This window comes from Erythrolamprus reginae, chromosome 2 (genome assembly GCF_031021105.1).
Source record: "Erythrolamprus reginae isolate rEryReg1 chromosome 2, rEryReg1.hap1, whole genome shotgun sequence".
Classification (NCBI taxonomy): Eukaryota; Metazoa; Chordata; class Lepidosauria; order Squamata; family Dipsadidae; genus Erythrolamprus; species Erythrolamprus reginae.
This window is the reverse complement of record NC_091951.1, coordinates 175,754,014-175,768,192: the sequence shown is the minus strand read 5'-3', so window position 1 is coordinate 175,768,192 and position 14,179 is coordinate 175,754,014.

Below are 14,179 nucleotides of genomic sequence, written 5' to 3'. Positions count from 1 at the left end.
TAGCAGTGGGCTTTAGAACTTATTACTGAACTGCATTTGCCTTGGACGGGAAATGAACACTCGGACACCAAGCTGGGTAAAATGGGTCACTTTATTAAATATTAACAGAAAGACCTGCAGGGGTCGCTAAATGGGGCGGAGTTTCCTGAACACAACATACTTGGGCAACTAAATGGGCGTTACTCCATGCCTGGTCAGGGTGAGGCGTGCCCCGCCTACTCCGACCCGGAAGCCACGCCCAGCATGTGGGAGGGCTCGCCTTGCATGACCCGGAACCGGAAATGACGTAGGTGAGCCCCTAGGGCACCCCCTTTACACCTCTCTGTCCGTGGAGGAAGCATGAGTTGTGCAATGGGGGTGCCAATCATCTTACAAAAGATGCCCAAAGGAGAACACACAGTTGCTACTGATACCCTTTCCGCCCCGTTTCTGCCATATAGTGACCAAGAATATAAACATCAAATTGCTGAATCAGAACCTATTTACATACAGATGCACCCCGTAACCACAAATCCTTACCCTCGTCCAGGATGGAGTAGGCGAAAAACAATCCGTAGCAAATGCCTAAAGATTGCAAAAATTCCTACTCGGCCCCAACCAGGCGACCTATAAAAAACATCCTGGATTGAGCGGAGGGTGGGTGGGTGTCCGTTCTGCGGCGAGCTCGGGGGGGGCAAAAGAAGCCGGGGGGGGGGCAAGCAAGCCCTGATAAAGGGCACACGCCCCGCCCCTCGGCTTTCCCAGAATGCCCGAGCGGCCGCTGATTGCTCTGGGGCATTCCCGTGCTATCGCGGGGAACGCCCCACAGCTGATGGGGGGAGCCGAGTTGCTTCCCGCCATTGGCAATTTTCGGCCCGGCGTTATTTCGCCTGGCCTTTCATTTGCCTTGGACAGGAAATGAACACTCGGACACCAAGCTGGGTAAAATGGGTCACTTTATTAAATATTAACAGAAAGACCTGCAGGGGTCGCTAAATGGGGCGGAGTTTCCTGAACACAACATACTTGGGCAACTAAATGGGCGTTACTCCATGCCTGGTCAGGGTGAGGCGTGCCCCGCCTACTCCGACCCGGAAGCCACGCCCAGCATGTGGGAGGGCTCGCCTTGCATGACCCGGAACCGGAAATGACGTAGGTGAGCCCCAAGGGCACCCCCTTTACACCTCTCTGTCCGTGGAGGAAGCATGAGTTGTGCAATGGTGGTGCCAATCATCTTACAAAAGATGCCCAAAGGAGAACACACAGTTGCTACTGATACCCTTTCCGCCCCGTTTCTGCCACAGCAGGGGGTCAGATCTCTATCTTGGCCCCCTGCTCCCCGCCTAAGCCTGCCCCAGCTCACGCAGGCACCACTGCAGGTCTGTGTAAAATTGCCACTCCTGACGTCTTCCTAAATTGACCCAGTGAAAGCTGGGGGGGGAGGTTTAAAAACACATGCCCGTTTGTCAGATCACTTTGCCTACCCCTGCCATGTTAACCCATATCCTGGTCCCGTCAACAGCTGTTGGTGTGACGGCGACTCCGCGTCCCCTCCATGTGGTGGTATCAGAACCACACACCAGAACCACACACCACGGCCGTAGGCCCCGTACGACCGGTGGTTCACCATGACATGACATCACTGTGCCAAGTCCTTCACCGACACCAGGTCGTTGCCACCAGTGTGCAACACCAACAATCTGTTCCATATGCTCTGCAAGCCCCGGGGGACTGCCATGACTTGACGCCACTGAGCCAAGTCCTTCACCACCACCAGGTCGTTGCCACCCGTGTGCAACACCAACAATCTGTTCCATATGCTCTGCAAGCCCCGGGGGACTGCCATGACTTGATGCCACTGAGCCAAGTCCTTCACCACCACCAGGTCGTTGCCACCCGTGTGCAACACCAACAATCTGTTCCATATGCTCTGCAAGCCCCGGGGGACTGCCATGACTTGACGCCACTGAGCCAAGTCCTTCACCATCACCAGGTCGTTGCCACCCGTGTGTAACACCAACAATCTGGGTCCGGCCCATCACTGCTCCCGACTTTTCACAACAGAAGAGACCCGTCTCAAACGAAGACCTCCGAGCTCAAGCCTTTCCTCTGAAGCCCCAGCGACTCAGCAACCTCCACATTCCTGAAGATAATGTTGCAGCTCAACGTTCAGCCACCAAGCCACGCTGTGGCTGCAGTTCACTACTATGGGCAACGGAAGGGCAGCTCCTTCGCAGTTCGCACGTAACAAAGTGGAGCAGGGCCAGGACCTAGAGAAACGATAAGGATACAAAGACAGTGTTAGCCACCTGATCCCAAAAACACTTGTACTCAGGTGCTCTGAATATACTTCATGAAAACCACTGACTTCCATCCGCCACTTTGCTGAGAACTTGTTGAAAACTGCATTCAGTATTGCTGAGGGAATTGCACCCGATATCCTGCCAATCCTCCTGTGGAGGCCTGTCTTATGGTACCAAGGGCACTATTCCCTGGCTTCCTCGCTTTACTTGCACTGAGTCCATCATACCCCGGCATATATCCTTGTTTGATATACCCGGCAGTGATCAAACCACCATCTGCGTTACTGGTCAGCCACCGTGCATAACCAACGCGGCTGCCGCAGCCCCCATTTAACCTCGGTTTGCTGGCCCAGGGAACCTTGCATGATCCACTACTATGTGATCATGACAGCACTTTGCAGACCTACCATGTCCCCAAAGGCCCTTTTTTATGGCTGCCATGTGAAAAAACAGCCTCGCCTCGTTGGGTGAGGATCTGGGTCTCATCCAATGCCCGCTGCCCCTGAAACTGGGTAATGTAAAGCGGCTTACTAATGTCTCCCCCATCTGAGTCCTTTCCTTGGACCATCTCCTGATCATTCCCCTTATCTTCAAATAGTTTGACACCGAGGTCTTTTGTTAGGAGAGCTAAGTCCACCTGCTGCCCCTATGTGATGGCATGTAACCATGTGGTGCAACCTGCACTCCTTTGCTTGATGGTGCCATCTACCAATTCTGGGTACCCTGCGCCCCAGCCTATGCCATGTGGCTGCCAATCGCCTGCCCAAGCACACATACTCCCTGTTAACGGACTGGGCCTCCTGTTGCTGGCTCGCTTCACTCCACTGATGGGCCAGCTGTACACCATAGTTGCAGTCCCATGTTCCTGTATTCCTCTCAGGAAATCATAATACTCTTCCTCCAGCATTAAAATGCCAGGGAGATTAGCCAATATGCTCCGTGGCCTTGCCTGCTCACCCAGGGAGTAAATAATTGCAAAAAATTTATGAAGATAAGCAAAGGCCCATGCCAATGCTTTCTTTACCGTTAGCACATGGATTAGCTTTACCAACATGACTTCATCAATATAACCATAATATTAATGGTACCATCCTGACACCACGACTTCAATATTGTTTATGATAATAACATTTTCTGAATTATTCATTAAAAACAATTAATATAATGCTTAATACTTATATTAAGCTTAAAATCAACTCAAGCGTGAATTTGATTCAGATGACCTCAATGCTTAGCGTTCTTGCAAGCCCCCCATTCCGGTAAGTGACTACCCCATTTCTTATGAACAAACTAAAGGGGGCTGAGATAAACTGACTAATTTATTTATTTATTTATTCGACTTTTATGCCGCCCCTCTCCTAGACTCATGGCGGCTCGCAACATGTCAGCAACAGCACCCTTCAAACAGAGCCAGGCCATTGCCCCCCCCAATCCGGTTCTTCATTGTCTTACTCCTGAGGGGATTAGCCAGAAATTAGGAGATTTCCAACCTTCAGCATGGTAATGACATGGGAATCTGCAGGCTGTAGTTATGGCATTAATAGTATCTTTCAGTTTTGTTGGTACAGAAAAAGGCCTGCTACCAACTGCACCCGTACTGTTATAGCCTTCAGTACCATAACTTTACATTTGGAAATTTCGCAAAATTCAGAATATTAGTAGCACCATTCATGGAGACATAATGACTTCCATGCGCAACTGCTCCAGGATCCGGCACATCATGAAAATAATAATAATAATAATAATAATAATAATAATAATAATAATAATAATAGTAATAATACTAAAATACCCAGGACCAAGCACATAAAAACCTTGTTACCAAGTAATCCCTTAGTGCAGTACATCACTAGTTAAGTATGTCCATAAAATTAACAAAGGTAATTCCTCAGGAAAAAAAAGGGGGGGCATATTTGACCAGGAGGTTTGCCATTAAGCCAACTTGAAAGTGCCGAGGAAAACATACAAAAGTAAACCTCCCGCCTGATAACATGTATATATTCTCAACAAAAGCTTTAATAAGCAAATTTTTACTATGTAAGGTGTAGAACCTAGCTCACTATGTTCCATCTGCCATAACAGTTTAAATTAACACTGTTAACCCTTATTAAAGCGTGAGAACCATTGTTTATTTATTTATTTTAAATTGAGGGTAAGGGAGCAGCATGAGGCTATATTTACTTACCGTCCAATAACCTAATTGCTATTTTCAATGTGGTAAAGAAACATATGTCAGACCTGTCAGCCAAACAGGTTCTTAGGTCCCCATTCCACAGTGCTTCAAAGAAAGGCCCAGATATATTTCTGCACAGAGCTCTCGGTAGGAGATCCTTACATAGGCAGAAACCAATCCTTTATATTCAGCAGCACTGTTCCAAATGAAGTGCAGGATTTCTAATGTTTGATAAAAGTGTAATAAAGATTAACAGCCTCCCAAGTAGCAGAAAAACCCTCATCATTTGTTGCAATGTTTCTTCTAAACCCGCTTCTGAGCAGAAGCCAAGGTTTTAACTGCCAAGTTGCTGTCAGAAGCCAGCTAAGTCCCCTGAAGCTATGATGAACAAAAGGGGGCCAAGGTCTATAATAATGCTACAGTCTTTTGATCACTACAAGCCATTCTCACTGACAAAGCAGTCTTTCCATCGATCCAGTTGCTCAAACACCACCTAACCTGGTTTCATGGCTACTATCCCTGATTGTTATTGTCCCTCTTGTGAGAAAATGCCATAGGAGGGTGCCATTATCCACTGGGTATGAAAAAACTGTTATCAAATGGTAGTGAGACCGGGCTGCTGAAAAGCGTTTCAGAATATGAAATTTTAATCCCCATACCATTTCCATGTCCACCACATTATGGCTCAATTATATATCCCGTTCTAACCAATGCTCATAACCCAGTGGCTTGTTTGGCCTACCCCACTATTTAACTGGTGTACAGAAGCCTTATTTCTCCAAATTTGTGTACGCTAAAAATTGCCTTAAAGGGATGTTCACATTGCCCTGTGGAATTGGAGGGGCGGGCAGAGGGGGGGGGAGTTTGCCCCACCACCCCCGCTGTAATATCATAACCCATGTGTTGTGCCCCCCAGTAAATCAGTTTACTTTCAAATTAATTCATTTTAAGCTCACTCAATTCAAATACATTAACTTAATAAATTAAATCATTTTGATAATTCATTAAGCACAATCCCTTCCCATACACTGACTTAATAACCTAAATCATTCTTTTTTTTTAAATAAATCATTTTATGTTCAACTAATTCGAATACTGTATAACCGTTTCAATAAATTAACTCATTTTAATTCATTCCTCTTAGTATCAATTCATTCAAGTATACTAGCTTAACTTAAATTAAATCATTTTGATTCATTCATTTTATGCTCAATCAAAATCTACTGACTTAAATCGATTAAATTTTAATAACTTAATTCAAGCTCAATCAATTTCACTATACAGTACTGACTTAATAAATTAACTTGTTTTTACAAATCAGTTTATGCTAAACCACTTCAAGCATACCAGTTTAAATAAATTAAATCGTTTGATACAATCAGTTTATGCTCAATCAACTCAAGTACTATACTGACTTAAATAAATGTGGGCTTCAGTAGACCAAATAGATAAGATCTGCCAGCAGCTGGAACTATTCTCCTACAGATCACTATCGTTATGAACTGATTTATGTACTAAATCTATTACCCAGAAGCAACATACATGTAAACCTCCGCTCCATCAGGGGAACGGGGCCCAAGTCAGCAAGAGTGGGGGGGGAGATGTGTGTCTGCCTGGTCCCCACAAGGGGGGGGGGGCTGCCATAGGCAAGAAAAACTTACCTCCCCCCTAAGCTGTCATGCTCAAGGCATTATTCTACCCTACCTACCTAGCTCGCGCTGTGCCGGAAACAAAAAGGGGTGTGTGTGTGAAAGGCTCACCACGTGGATCAAGCCAGGCGCTGCCCCGCGCGCGGCCCCACTCGAGGCCCCTGGACTCTGCGGCCAAACACCAACCACATGGGGGGACTATACTGTATTCCTGGACGCAGGGTGTCCCCGCCGATGTTCCCCCACCACCCCGCTGCAACCCGAGCTGCCCCGGGCGATCGCCGTCGATCCCAGGGGTTCCGAAACGGTGGCAGCTCGCAGGAAGGACCTCGCACGCAGCCAGCCGCCCCCGGCCGCGAGTCAAGACTTCTGAAGACGGCGGCAGCACAAACCACGTGGGGACCCCAGCGCTAGCCCTGGCTGCCCGGCACCGAAATGCCTTGGCGCGTTGCCAGCTGGGCCGCCGGAGCCCTTGATCACCTGCCCGGGCGGGCCCACAGGCCCCGAAGCCCGGGCTGCTGCTCCCAAGACTGGCCGAAGAAGGGGAGAGCCGTCCGCAAGTGCGACGTCCTCTTCCCGATGGGCGCCCGGCGAACAGCATGTTCCCGGGCGCTGGATGCCGTTGCCCCCTGCCCACCCGCAAACCTGAGCTGCCCCTGGCGATCGCCATCGATCCCAGGGGCTTCGAAAAGGCAACGTCCTCAGTCTATTCCTTCCTTCCGTCGAGGAGAAAAGGCTCGCTGGTCACCTCTCTGTCCGTTCTGCGGCGAGCTCGGGGGGGCAAAAGAAGCCGGGGGGGGGCAAGCAAGCCCTGATAAAGGGCACACGCCCCGCCCCTCGGCTTTCCCAGAATGCCCGAGCGGCCGCTGATTGCTCTGGGGCGTTCCCGCGCTATCGCGGGGAACGCCCCACAGCTGATGGGGGGAGCCGAGTTGCTTCCCGCCATTGGCAATTTTCGGCCCGGCGTTATTTCGCCTGGCCTTTCATATATAAAACCTAAATTTGCAATGGTAGCTAGATTCCACATTTAAGGGAAGAAATATATATATTTTTTAAAGATACATTAGCAAACTAAATCCAGTTATTCTAATGTTCACCAAATGATACAGCAATAATAAATGTTTTGCAATCTTCTTGAGATTTTGAGTCCCTAAACTTTGTCCTGCTTAGCATGCATTTAGTGGCAAATGTACCAATTTCAGGTTCCTGGAAGAACATAATTTACTGTTGTTTGAGTAATAAAAATGTATCTCCATTGTTCTTTTGTTTTTTTCCAGATACCATAACAACTTCCCTGGTGAAATAATACGCACATGATGATTGATGCGAGCGAGAGTCATTCATTTGTCCTTGTTTAAAGAAAGGTTTGCATCACCATTTCTTAAGTGCTCTGAGAAGGAAAGTTACTAATAATATATAAATGGAGTATTTCAACTTGTAGGAAGACCAGTAATGGACTATAGCATATTTGCTTACAAGGACTTTCAGTGTATTTACTCTTGCTGTGGTGAAATGTGTTTCTGCATTTTATCCTATAAATAAATGCATTGTGACATTTACAGGAGTAGCGCCATTTGACTCATGCAAATACATTGTTGACAAGTATTATGTTGCAAATGCTTTTAAATAATTTTGCCCTAAGATAAGAATTCAAGAATTTTATGAGATCAGACCTGAGAGTAACAATCAAAGAGCTTGCAAGCCAGTAAGAGCTGGGAACATCATTAGCACCTGGAAAGAAACTGTCTCAGCAAGTAGAGGAATGGAAAAATACCCTGCAAAAACTTAGGGCTTGGAAAACATTATTCTTTGCAGAGAGTAACAGTGAAAGAGTTTGCAAGTGGGTAAGAGCTGGGAACATTGTTAGTATCTGGTTAGGGCTGGAAAGAAACTTTCGGAGCAAGTAAAACAGTGGGGAAAAAAACCCCTACAAAGACAGGGTTTGGAAAACATTATTCGTAACAATTAAAGAGCTTGGGTACATTAATAACATCTGGTTAGGACTGGAAAGAAATATCTAGAACATGTAAAGCAATGGAAAAAACATACAAAGACAGAGTTTGGAATACATTCTTGGCAGAGTATAACAATGAAAGAGCTTGCAAGCTAATAAAAGCTGGGAACATTGTTAGCACCTAGTTAGGGCTGGAAAGAAACTTACTCAGAGCAAGTTAGAGTAATGAAAAAAAACCTTCAAAGATTTAGGGCTTGGAAAACATTCTTCACAGAGAGTAAAAATGAAAGAGTTTGGATACATTAATAGCACCTGGTTAGGGCTGGAAAGAAACATTTGTAGCAAATAGAGAATGAAAAAAAAATCAAAGAGAGGGTTTGGAATACATTCTTGGCAGAGATTAACATGAAAGAGCTTGCAAGCCAGTAAGAGCTGGGAACATTATGAGCACCTAGTTAGGAGTGGAAAGAAACTTACTCAAAGCAAGTTAGAGTAATAAAAAAAAACCCTGCAAAGACTTAGGGCTTGGAAAACATTATTTGCAGAGAGAAACAATGAAAGAGCCTGCAAGGTAAGAGCTGGGAAGATCGTTAGCATCTAGTTACGGCTGGGGGGGGGGACCTACATTCAGAGTATAAGACACATCCTAATTATCAGCCTACTTTAGGGAGGAAAAAGGTGCATCTTACACACTGAAAAATACGGTACCTTTTTATTTTGTTTTATTTTATTTATTTATTTGTCAAACAAGTATAGTATTATAGTACATATTAACATAACATAATATAACATAAGTAGAACTTAGTATTAAAAAGGATAATAAGACAGTAGGACATGGACATTAGGCACAAAAGTGCACTTATGCACACCCCTTACAAACCTCTTAGAAAAGTGGGGAGGTCGATTGTAGATAATGTAAGGTTGAAGACACCTACCTACCTACTTACTTACCTACCTACCTACCTGTCTGCCTGCCTACTAGCTAATTTAGAAAATGCCCATTTTAATCAAAGAATGATTCTGGGTGGTGTACAATTTAAAACATAAGAAACATAGCCCCAAAATGGAATAATTCAAATTTTTAAAAGGTAAGGAGAGGCTTAATCAAAATTGCTTCTGGTATTTTGAGAAAGTAACACAGCTACTCCTCGATTTATTACCATAACGGAGCCAAAAATTTCTGTTGTTAAGTGAGGCATTTGTTAAGCAAGTTTTGCCTCATTTTATGACCTTTCTTGCCACAGTTGTTTAAGTGAATCACTACAGTTGATAAGTTAGTAACCTAGTTGTTAAATGAATCTGGCATCCCTATTGACTTTGAACACATCAGAAGGTCAGAAAAGGTGGTCACATGTTCCTTGGACACTGCAACAGTCATTTGCCCCGGAAGCAGGGGGGGTCACTTTATTAAATTAGCATAAATTTAAATAATTTCGATTCAACAATAAACAAAGGACCTGCAGAGGACAAAAACTAACGGGGCAGAAATTCCTATCAAAACCTTCCTAGGCAACTCTTGGGCATAACTCCTTGCTGAACCAGGTGAAGGTAGCCACCTTCACCTGGATCCGAGCCACACCCCTAAGCGTGTGGGAGGAGCTCACCCTCCAATCCCCGAGGGCAATTGGATCCAGTGAGTCCCATGGGCATCCCCTCTCCAAACTCCGAAGTTGTACCCACCTCTAGTTCATGGAGAGAGGCGGTCCATCATCTTTTAAAAAGATGCCCAAAAGGAGAACGTGCAGTTGCTCCTACTGCCCATTTCTGCCCCTAACCTGCCAACCCCAGTGACCAGAGGGAAGCCAAATTGATCGAATGTATATCTACATAGCGCTGCACCGCCTAACCAGTCCATCCTTACCGTCAGTGTGGAATAGGCGAAAAAATGGCCGCCCCCGTAGAGGAGGCCACCAAAAATTCCTATTCAGCCCCGAAGCAACCCATTCCAGGCACACTGCATGATAGAGGCGGGTGGGCGGGTGTTCGCTTTCAGGATGCCAAGGGAAAAGGAGGAGGTCCGCTTCAGACCGCCCTTAAATAGGGCAGTCTAGAACCTCCCCCAAGGCCCAGGAGGCAGCACGCCACCTTGGTGCGCTGCCAAAAGCCGAATTTCCGGTTTTACCAGAAACCGGAAGTTCAGAGCTCAATGGAGCTCACCACAGCATCACCCGGCTCTGGGGGCAATTTCGGCTGGAGCTTTAAGGCGCCAGCCGTGCATAAGTATGAACTAGTTGCCAAGCATCTGAATTTTGATCACCTGATCATGGGGTTGCTTCAAAGGTTTTGTCTTTGATAAAAATGCTGTGGTAGCCTTGAACCCCCCTACTCAGACAGGGAAACCTATATCATTTCAATCAAATAGTTGTCTACTCTCTTCTTAAAAGCCTCCAGTGTTGAAACACCCAAAACTTCATAAATAATTTCATTGATGTCAGGAAATTTATCCTTAGTTCTAGGTTGCTTCTCTCCTTGATTAGTTTCCATCCATTGCTTCTTGTTCTGTCTTCTTCTGTACTTTGGAGAATAGTTTGACTCCCCCTTTTTTGTGACACTGCTGTCATGTCACCTCCTAGTCCTTCTTTTCATTAAACTAGACATACCCAATTCTTGCAACTATGCTTCATGTCATGATTCATACCTTGGTTGCTCTTTCCTGCACTCTTTCTAGAATCTCAACATCTTTCTTTTATATTGTGGAAACCAAAACTGGACCAGAACCAAATCACTACACAGGCTCAGTCAGCAATTCAGAGACATCCTTGTGATTTTATCTTCTGAAACTGATGTTGAACATATGGAGCTAAGCAATGACTAAGCACATCAGCATTTAGAAAAGAGGATAGCTCCTGCTTTCTCACGGCAACTTCATGCTGCTGGTAGAAGAAGGTCCTGAATAGAGTTAATGATGTGGCAACTTGTTTAATGTTTTGGGCCACAGAAATCATTTTTTGTTCAGCTTGATTTCTAATAATGACCTATGGTATTGTTCAACCAGAAAGGCTGCAGCTGCAGGTTTTGCTATTCAAGTTAATGAATCAGAGTTCTGATTCTTTGAAAAACAAGTCCTGCAATCAGAGGTAATTTTAGGTTCCTTCCAGTTCGCACCAGTTCTATGGAACCAGTACAGTGAAGGGCTGCAAAAAAATTTACTACCACACTGTGGGCATGGTTTGAGGGCGTGGCTTCCCAGCCATGTGACCAGGTGATGATCATGTGACCGGGAATGGCTTAAAGGTCATGTGACTTGCTTAAAGTTGGCCAACTTGACGTCACTCACGTCAAGGTTTGGGTTAGGGTTAGTTTGCCTGGCCTCTCCTTGCCTCAAAGAGATACAATTTCCCTATCTATTTACTATTACTGAACCTCCAAAATATACTACTTAATTCTCTCTATATATTCAATATGTGTACATACATAGCACTTAGACTTACAGCCCTCTCCAAGCAGTTTACAGAATCAGCATAATACCCCCAACAATCTGGGTCCTCATTTTACCGACCTGGGAAGGGTGGAAGGCTGAGTCAACCTTGAGCCTGGTGAGATTTAAACTGCCAAACTGCAGCTAGCAGTCAGCTGAAGTGGTCTGCAGTACTGCACTCTAACCATTGCCCCACTAGGGCTCCTGGTTACGCACAGGCACACAAAAATATACATTATCTACTATATAAACTGTGTATGTACACACACACACGCATGCACAGCTCTTCTAAAATTATACACATTCAACCTGTTCTGCCAGCATGTTTCAACTGCCCTTAATTACAGGGTAATTAGTCCAGGAAGACACACACCACACGATAAAAGGAAAACCCAAAAGTTTTTATAAACAGAAAAACAGAAACAGCTCCCTTTTTAAATGTCAAACGGATTTTCTGGTACACACAAGGCACAGGTTAAAATCCAATTGCTCACCCAATAACTGGGAAATTGAGTCCAATTCTAAAGTCCAGAGAGTCCACACACAATCTTGAACAGCACAAAACCCACAATCTTGATGAAACAATGAATTAGATAAACTGCCATGAGGCTAAAACACCAGGCTGCACTTTTATCTGTAGCACTAATTACAGCAGCCCCACCCAACCAGAGGTGGCCTCATTTTCTCTTGTAATAATCCTTCAGTTGTTGTCTCCTATGCATCACACTATGCATGTGTGGATGTGTTATTAATTCTTGTTCAGAATCCAGGGATGATACAGATGATTGATCTCCTCCTGGGCTGTCTGCCAAACTCCCCTCTTCCATGTCACTCACGCTTCCTTGGTCAGAGGAGGCTTCGTCGGCAGATTCCATCGAGAGCAAAACAGGCCCGCGGCATGTCGATGTTTTCCCCACATCCACCTGCACATTCCTTGGGGCAGGACCTGGGCCAGAGCTAATCACAACACAACCTAATTTACTGCAATAGGAAAAACATAGCCACAGGCCAGAAGGGAAAAAATAGAAAAAAAATCAAAATTTTTCTACCAGTTCTGTGTACCTGACCAAAATTTTTCTACTGGTTCTGCATATCTGACTGTACCCATAGAAGCCCATCACTGAACCAGTAGAACCAATAGAACCAGTAGAAACATGACTGCCTGGATTGGTAGAACTGGCAGTAACCTAGGACTGCCCTACCCCCAAAGTGGCTCTCTCAGCAGTGCCATAGGTGCCGCCATCTTGGGTTTTTTTGCTTCTGTGCATACGCAGAAGCTGGTTTTTTAGCACTGCCCATGCACACACAAGCAATGGGCGTGCCTCGCAGGTCAAGGAGCAAACCAGCAGCGAAGAAAACCAGAACCCACCCCTGGGATTATATCTCTTGTATGTTCTATAACAGATGATACTGCCAATTCTAAGTATCAGGGGGTCCCGCATAGCAGTATAAATCTGACAGATATCACTATTTTTGCAAATATTTCATTGTATCATTTGGAAATAAAACAACAAATAGTTGGCTATCCTTTGGCTGTAGCTTCCCACATTTTAAATAAATAATATACTTTAATACATTTTTCCCATAGAATTTTCCTATGTGATTTATTTAAACAAAGAAACCAACAAAAAGCCTTTGCATGCATGCTTTTTTGGGTGACGGAGTGTTTTGAGTACTTAAAGTGTGCATTTTAAAATAAATGTATGGTGATAGAACGTACGACTTTCCAAAATATACCCTGTTGAGATTTTATTTTGACAGATGGCAATAGACCACATTTCCAAGAAAATCTTTGACACTTTTGCATGTCAGTGTCCATTAAGCTTAAGGGGGGGGGCACATAATACAGGCTGGATGAAGTTGTCTCTGTCTTGTTCCTGATGTGTTTGCATGTGATGTTGATTGAAGTTCAAGTGAGCAATAGCTGCATCTTGAAATTTTTTGTGAAACACTCTGGCAAGAAAGAGAAAACAAGGATCGAAGTATGCTTCTGTAATTGCTGACAGACCTCACTGAGGTTCTTTTGTGGAGTTACCAATTGAATATAATCAACTTGCTGTGATTATATATCTTTTCTAAAGCAAAATAAGATTAGTTTTATTGGCATTTTCATATACAGCTAATCCTTGACTTACAACAGTTCATTTGGTGATCAGTCAAAGTTGTAATGGCACTGAAAAAAGTGACTTATGTCCGTTTTTGTACCCTATGACAATCATTAAGTGTTGTACCTCATGATTCTTGATAAATGTATCTTTTCTTTTATGTACACTGAGAGCATATGCACCAAAGACAAATTCCTTGTGTGTCCAATCACACTTGGCCAATAAAATTATTCTATTCTATTCTATTCTATTCTATTCCATTCCATTCATTTTTCACCCTACAACCATTGCAACATTACATGATTAAAGTTCAAATACCTAGCAACTGACTCATATTTATGACCATTGCAATGTCCCAGTGTCATGTGATCACCTTTTGCAACTTTCTGACAAGCAAACGCAATGGGGAAGCCTGATTCACTTAATAACCAGGTCACTAACTGAATCACTGTGATGATTCCCTTAGCAAATGTCGCAAGAAAGGTTGTAAAATGGGGCAAAATTCACTTGACAACTGTCTCACTCAGCAACAGAAATTTTGGGCTCAATTGTGGCCATAAGTTGAGGAGTACCCATATAAATATTTACTGCTTCAACA